Here is an 8,381-nt window from a genome sequence, read left to right on the forward strand (position 1 = left end):
GATTTGGAATAGCAAATATATTTTTTTCATCACTTCATTTATAGCTGAACAACCCTCTAGTGAATGAAGGCACAGAAATCTCACGCGCCCCAAATTAATAATTCATTTTGTTGCTGGCTACAAAGTTTCATACCAAATTCTCAAAAGGCACATAAACTAGGAATACGAATGCAGTGAAACTTAACTGACATTGATAAAATACAATGCATAATTTGAACAAAACAGCGTTTTCTTAGAATGCTAGGAATTAACTAGAATCAACAGAAAACAGCATAAAAAACATGAATCATTTCAGAAAAGAGCATAGCCTGCAGATTCTACAGAATATTTATAGCACCCATTATAACCTACGCCAAGACTGTTTTCACTATATTGGATTACTGTGCTGTGCATGTCTGGTATTTACAACCTTGACTATTAGGCTATAATATGGATCCCTTAGAAACTACCTACCCATACCCCTGGACTGAATATCTAATAACATATCATGCATTGAAATATTTCTTTCTTTCTTCTATCTATATATAGGCCTAATTATAGGTCTTAAAGTAGTGTATAGAACAATGCAGTTCATTTCTTTGCTGGAGTTATATTTCATACACCAAGGGAAAGCTCACTGAATTTCCTGAACAGGCATGAGAACTAATCCACAGTTCTGGAGAAGGCTCCTTGTTATTTAAGCACCGTGGAATTTTCCACTACAGAGAGATCGGTTTAGTATATTTTTAGTCTCTGTTTCTTTTGTTTTTTGGTTTGTAAGTTCAACTCCCAGTAGTAAACTGAACCATATGGTTCTGCATGGATGCTAAGACTGTAATCCACATTATACAGTATACTGAACTGCTCTTAATTTAAGCATTTTCCAAAAAACATGGCTCACAGAAAACATGCATCGTCCATCCTCTCTATGCTGTACAGTTAATTTTAAAAAGTGTTTTAAAAAAGTGTATAAAATGAATGTTAACATAGTCTCCCATACAACCCCCCCCCACCCCCCTGCATTCAAACCGTACCAGGGAAACCTTGATTAACACCCCCAGTTTCAAACAGCAGTTTTTCCTTCATGCAGCTCTTTCATCGATTTTCCCTGCATCTACTCTACTCTACAAAGCAAAGGATATCACAGACTGGTAATTGTTACATCTCCATCAAAAATGTATCAAGATTGTTTTGTTATGAGTTCAGGGATCAGCATTTACAGTAAATACCTTTCTATTTTTATCAGGGCTTTCAATCTTCTGCCAAGTACTTTCATCTGACACAGCCCGTACAGTATGTTCTGTTGACCAGTGATGAATTACAGAAAATACCCAGCTCTTAAGATGACCCCAAAAGGCAAGCTGATTTATTTTTCTTCTTCTTGTGCTCTGGTCCTACAGAGCAAAGAACCATACACAAGTGCAGTTCAGCGTATCAAACATTACAACCATCAGCTGACACCAGTATCCGTTTGCATTTTCTAAACAATAACAGCAAATTTGACTCGGCATGTCTGTCTTTTTAAAAAAACTCAAAGAAACAACTTCTCATACTTCATGGTTAAAACCACACTATTTACACTTCAATTTAAATAAAGGTCAGAGACAAAGTGGGCCCCCCTTTTCTCAATGGTGTTTTCATTTTACAGGATATTTAATCATGAGTTTTAAAGTTAAAATATTTTAAATACATATGTACGGAAGACTAACAACATGTGGATTTCAGGTGACTGTATAGTAGCCTACTACAGAACATGCGCACAGTTCTATAGGCCATTATATTTAATCGTAGGAAAATAAAATTAATTATGTTTGCTTCACTGCAAAAAAGAATTAGAAAGTGGTCACTTGGCAACATCTCAGGCTGTAACAGCAAACAGTCTAACCCAGGAGATTTCCCTTGAACTGAACTGGAAAATACAGAGCAGTACATCAAAGGTCAGACGAGTCTGCATTTCCTGTTGTTACAACCCACATTATCACATTCCCTGGAAAAACGAGACAGAGAATAAGTTCTCTACAATATGACACTGCTTGACTCAATTCAAGGCAAATAATAACCTGCTTCTGTATGAATTGCGAATGCCTGCAATACAGTAAAAACACATTCAAATCCCACTACGCTTTCAGTCCTACAGCACAGCAGCTAATACAGCTCCAATATAGCTTGCCAATGTTCCTTTTTCTTTTCATTCCTTTTACAATATCATTATAAGATAGATAAATAAACACCCCAAGCCCCTGTAATATAACCAACTTTACCCACTCAACTTACTCTACACAGTACACCTGCTACTGTATGTATGGTCAGAAAACTGAAAATATGTTTTTCCATATTTTCTATTATGAAGTTTTTTTTTTTCTCTCACACATCTTCAAAATGTTTCATCTAACTCTTCTAGTTGTGTACTGTAGCTTAAATGTAAGCTAACAAATTATCAATGTCATTCCATAAGAACTATGACAGTCTACTTAAAACTGAGGGGGTCTTAGAACCAACAGATGTTATTGTATTATGAAACAAGTCCAGTGGGTCACAAACAATATCATTTTACTCAAAATGCCCCAACAAACAGCGTTACATAATACCAAAGAATGAACTAAAAAATTCAACAGTTTGCTCACACACACACACACACACACACACACACACACACACACACACAGGTTTGCAGAAGTATTCACCCCCTACCAATAATGTCACATTTTGTTGAATTACAAAATAATGTATGCACAGTTTTTCAAACAAACTTTTTTTATTCAAAGCTGTTTAGTTAAATTGAACACTGTTATATCAGCAAAACTTGCAAAGAAAATGTACAAAATGAAATTTACTGGTTGCATAAGTATTCAGCCCCTTAAAGCAGTACTTGGTAGAAGAACCTTTTGCAGTAATTAATGCTATGAGTCTTTTTGAATAGGTATCTACTAGCTTTGCACAGCAGGACAGTGAAATCTTTGCACATTCTTCACCGGGAAAATTGCTCCAGTTCTGATAAGTTTGTTGGGGATCGTCGATGGACTGCAATCTTCAAGTATTATGCTTGATAGTTGGGATGGTGTTGACTGGGTGATGTGCAGTGTTGGGCTTGCACCAGACGAAAAGCTTGGCATTTAGACTGAAAAGTTCAATTTTTGTCTCGCCTGACCACAAAACCTTTTTCCACATGTCTGCAGTATCATCTACATTCTTTTTCGCAAACTTCATACGTGTTTAAGATGAGGCTTTTTGAGTAATGGCTTCTTTCTTGCCACCCATCCATACAGGCCAGCTTGGTGTAGGGACCAGCTTATTGTTGATGTATGAACACTGACTGCCATCTCTGACAGAAATTTGCAGATCTCTCAAGATCATTGTTGGTTTCAGAGTGACATCCCAAACCATCTTCCTGCTTGCCTGGCTGCTCAGTTTGGGAGGGAGACCTGATCTGGGTAGTGTCTGGGCGTAATGATGTATCTTCAACTTCTTAATGATGGACTTCACTGTGCTGAGAGGGATAATCAGCGCCTTTCACATGTTCTTGTACCCTTGTCCTGCTTTGTGCCTCTCTACCGCTTTATCCCTGAGTTTTTTCGAAAGCTCCTTGGTCTTCATGGTTGCTTTATTGGATCATTATGTGAGTTGCAGCTTGAAAGTCTTTATATACCAGAGAGAACTTATCTACAAGTTAAACCACTGAGTACACACAGGCTGAAACCATTTCACTAATTTTGTGTCCTTTCAAACAAATCATTTGCACCTGAGCTGATTTAGGGCTGCAGTACCAAAGGGGATGAATACTTATGCAACTGAAATTAATCTGTTTTTCTCTATAAATCTTATTTATATGCATTTTTTTACTTTATCAATGTGAAGTAGTTTGTGTATTGCAAGTATCTGTAGAACCTATTATGTCAATTATTATTTTATGTTTACTGTGAACTAAAATTCTCGTGAATGCTACAACTGGGGCCTTCAGAAATATTGAAAAAAGTATTTCTTAATCATGTACAATCCGCAATTGTTTCCAAACTTTCTTAGAAATATTAGGCAAAAGTTTAGCGCAAGTCATTAGTAAATGGACTCTTCACTTTTTTGTCTATTTTTATGAACTAGTAGATCCTCTCTTTAGTTTATCCACTTTTCTTAATTGTCTCTATAATTCTTTCTTTGTATCCTCTTTTTTATTTAAATATATTTCTTTGTTTTACAGTCACTTTCTATTGATGTACCATTGTTTTGTTTGTAATTATCAATAAATATAACTGTTTTTTAAAACTACGTTGATCATGTTCAGCACCTCTGCTGTTGGTATTGATTTATCTAGTGCTTTTTGACAAGCTTCTAAAGTTTCACTAGGGTACAAGGATTTTACATCAATGCAAAATAAAATTCAGAGAGAGAGAGAGAAAGAGAGATGTAACAGGGCAGAGGTTCGGCAACAGACCACACTGCAAGAGAGCATCTTAACCAAGTGGCTAGATTCCATTAACCTTTCCAGAGCTCTTTTTAGTCCCATCTCTCTGTCCATAAAGACAGGTGAACCACACAACACCTCACACACCTGCCTCAAGCCTGCCCTACAGACTCCACTCCCGTTGGAGAACATCAGCTTTAATGCTCTTCCAAATATTAGACTCTTCTGAAAAATGATCCACTATCAATCAAGTACAATTGAGCGGGGAGTATTAATAGTTTAGGTCATTTTTTTTTTTTTTAAATGTTTTACTTCTGCAGCTATTATAGCATGGAAATTGGGATTCATGGAGGATAAAACCACCTTTGGAGAATGTAAATCAGACTGTCATCAACAAGACCTGTGGTACTGAACATCCAACTGAGAAAAAATGTAAAGAGACACCAAAGGCAGGTTTAACTCCAGACAGTCCTGCATCTACCTGTTTTTTGTTGTTGTTGTTGTTGTTGTTTTGTTTTTTTAATATATATATATATATATATATATATATATATATATATATATATATATATATATATATATATATATATATATAACTATATATTGTTATGCTAATTTACTTTTGTTAACAGTCCTGTTAAAGAATAATTGGCACAGTGCAGAAAAAATGCAGTAGCTACAACTGTTTAAATAATGTACCTGTAATTTTTACTTTCATTGTTAACACCCTGACATCTTTTTACACTTATAACTTTCAAATCTGTTTCAAAGCTCTTTCCAAAATGAAAAGTTCTCTGGCTTTTCTGTTCCATACCACATCATGGATCGTTACTGCTGTGTTACCTGTTTGACAGTGTGGGTACAAATCCTCATACTGTCAGTGCACTAGAGCGGCCATTTTGAAAAGAGCTTGAAACAGACTTCAAAGTTACGAAGTGAAAACAGCTGTCAGGATGTTAATGAAAAAATAAAGTCACCGGTACGTCACTCACAGTTTTAGCAACACGGGGAGACTTATAACGCTATACTTTTTTTTTCGGAACACCACAACTTAGTCTTTAAGTCTAAATGTAATTTATCAAATTACATAAATACAACTTGAGTTCTGTTTTTTTTTTTCTTCAAAGAAAATATGTGGTACTCAATTGGGTAAATATAAAAAAAAAGCAGGATTTGTTCTCTGTTATGGCGCAGTAAAAAAAAAATTCGGAATACTGTAGCTAAGTACTGTTAACTTGCACTAATAATACCTCAACAGGGTTATTTTTCAAAGATATCACATAATTATCAGCCGGGATCACTGACCTGTGTTCATGATATACCACAGACAAAGTGTAAGAGCTGCACTTTGAGCTAAACGTCATTACCCAAGTCTGCATTTACCACACCCACCTTGATGTACAAATAGACTGTACGGTAAGTTATTGGTTAAATCACTCCGTGGGTTACAGCTCAACCAGTACCATCCCAAACATGCATATCAACAAGGCAGTACCATCCCAAACTTGCATCTCAACAAGGGAGTACTGGACTTGTGTGTGCGGTGCAGGCGGAACAAACCGCGAAACAAGAGGCGCACTGACAGCAACGCCATGCACCTGCGCAAGGAACCCTGACAAATGTCCGATTCTTCATATTTTTCAGTGAAGTTAAACGAAACACGAGCTAAACAACCAATTACATGCTGATTTGATCGAAAAACGCTGGTTAGTGCCAGAGGGCATTAACACTCAAAAAGCTCACGTGACAGCAACTCATTACACAGATATTAATATTTTAAATACGGGGTTTTTCCTGATTCAACAAAACAACAGCGATCGAAACAATCCACCCGTTTACAAATCATTTTCTTGAAATAACACAATAGAAAGGCGTAACAAAAACATAATTTTTTAACCTTTTTTTTTTTTTTTTTCATATTTTCAAATTGATTAAATTGACATTGTAAAGAAAATCCTGGTTGGCTGTACAGTAGTTAATATTTCTACTGCACCAGCTCAACCCGACGAGTGCTCACCTTAAATACGGTAGCGTGGTCCCGGTGTTCGGTTCAGAAATCCAATTCCTGACAGTATTATGTTTTACATTTTTAAGAATTTCCTCATATTTCAAGCGATCGACGGTTGAAAACGTAAAAAACACACCCCCAGGCTTCTCTCCCGCTGCTGCTGCTCCTCCTCCTCTTGAGCTGAGTGACGTTCAACGCTTTCCGGTTCTACCACACCAACTAGAAAGGCGAATAGTCGCTAGAGCGACGCCTGGCGGACGGTTTCTGCATCGAGTCATAATAATTAATAACTGGCTGCTGCGCTCCCTAGTGGAAGAAACTAAAGCCAGCATACAAGTCGAATCGTGTTTCTGGAAGCGTTTCCACAAAAAAAAAAAAAAAGGTCGAGGAAACCTTATCAAGCAGCACGTGGTAATTTCTGCCTCACATTTAAAAATAATTGCATTACAATTTCGTAGAAGGTGCGGCTGGTTGAAAAGAAAAATACTGTTTTTATTAAGCAAACGCAAACAAACAGCTCCGGACTCATCAGCCCCTGCCTGCAGTTTTTCAAAACTTCGCGTAATCTCCTTAAAATCTGCGTTTACATCATCCTTTCTGTTAAACAGTTATAAACACTAATCTGGAGCAAGTTCTTTGAGAAGTGCTAACATAAACATGAATGCGTGCTCCTGTCTGGCTAAGAGCACAGGAGTACTATATTATTTTGCTATGCTAATTGAATGCTTCAGTTAAGCAAACACGTGAAAGGTAAATACAGCACGAATGAAATGTGTCATTAAGCCCAACTTAAATATTTAAAACAAACTTCCCTTTTTTGTTACATAACGTTATGTTAACTACTGCTACGCTAAACTGAAATTACTACAACATTGAACTAATGTGGGCATCGGTAGAGTGCAGAAGTCGCCGTCTTAGTCACATTCTCTCCTCATTGGCCAAAGGCAAAATGTTTCCTAAAATGTTTCTCAAAAGTAAAACGCTGAGCTGCGTTCAATAAGCAGAACGCTTTTTTGTGGCGTTACGAGGCTATGTTAGCGAACTTTTTTTTTTTTAAATGAGAAGGTTGCAATGAGGTTAGTTTTGCAGAAGTGTCTGGAAGATGTACAGCATCACGCCTACATGACAGTATACTCAGCAACGAATATTGCAGCGTTAGCGGCTGCGACAACAGTGAACACAAATAGTCCAGGGAGGGAAGACAATTACGTTGAGAATGTTGCCATAGCCTGCTACACCGATGCTGCATTTAAAGCTTATTTTCGGATGGAGCGAGCAACATTGGAGGTAGCCTGTGTCATGTTTTATTTTAATAATAGTCATTGTAACATTTATAATGTCACCCACCTCCCCTCCTTTTTTTTAAAAAAAAAAGAAAGAAACCTTCAAAGGAATTGGAATTGAGAAAAGGGACTTGAACCCCATCCCTGTTGAGTAACAAAGACAAGAAATTACCCAGGGCTAATCTGCGAGTTGACGCCGATTTGTGTTGTTTTGACCGAGCTGTGCATAGATTGCTCTGTTTCAACGAAGGCCCTTCCTTGTCTGCAAGCCATACTGATGAAAGGAAATACAAACGGCATACAGTCTGGGCTGTACACCTTAAAACTAAAGATAAGCCTTTTATGACTTGACATATTTAAAGACTCATTTGAAAATATGTGTCATTGTCAACTGCTGAAACGTTGTGAATAATTACTACACTTTGTATTGCATTGTAATTTTAATATGTGGTGTAATACACAGCACTTTGGACATTTTTTAAAGCAATACATCATGTGTAAAGGAAATGTTCTCGTACCTTGTACGGTGTATTAGTGAGATTAATCTGATACCAGAGAGTCGTTTTGTTTAAACAATGAGAAACAAGAAGTATGACGCAACAATAGAGAGAGCGATTCAGTGAGGTCATAAGAAACAGCTATGAGGTGATGTCATTCATATGTAGCACTATTCTCGTTTAGGATGACTCTTCCTGAAAACAGGAATCTAGTTGAG

General features: G+C 37.0%; 1 protein-coding gene across 4 annotated transcripts in view; it reads right to left on the bottom strand.

Moving 5' to 3' along the window:
* The window catches only part of LOC121330867 (ubiquitin carboxyl-terminal hydrolase 33-like), a 26,978-nt gene extending 20,421 nt beyond the window's left edge, over window positions 1-6,557 (bottom strand). For all 4 annotated transcript variants that reach the window (XM_041277754.1, XM_041277753.1, XM_041277752.1 and 1 more), the window contains exon 1: window positions 6,393-6,557. The gene's annotated coding sequence lies outside the window, so the exon portion shown is untranslated. The remainder of the gene's footprint in view (window positions 1-6,392) is intronic.
* Between the last annotated feature and the right edge of the window lie 1,824 nt (window positions 6,558-8,381).

This window comes from Polyodon spathula, chromosome 18 (assembly GCF_017654505.1).
Source record: "Polyodon spathula isolate WHYD16114869_AA chromosome 18, ASM1765450v1, whole genome shotgun sequence".
Lineage (NCBI taxonomy): Eukaryota > Metazoa > Chordata > Actinopteri > Acipenseriformes > Polyodontidae > Polyodon > Polyodon spathula.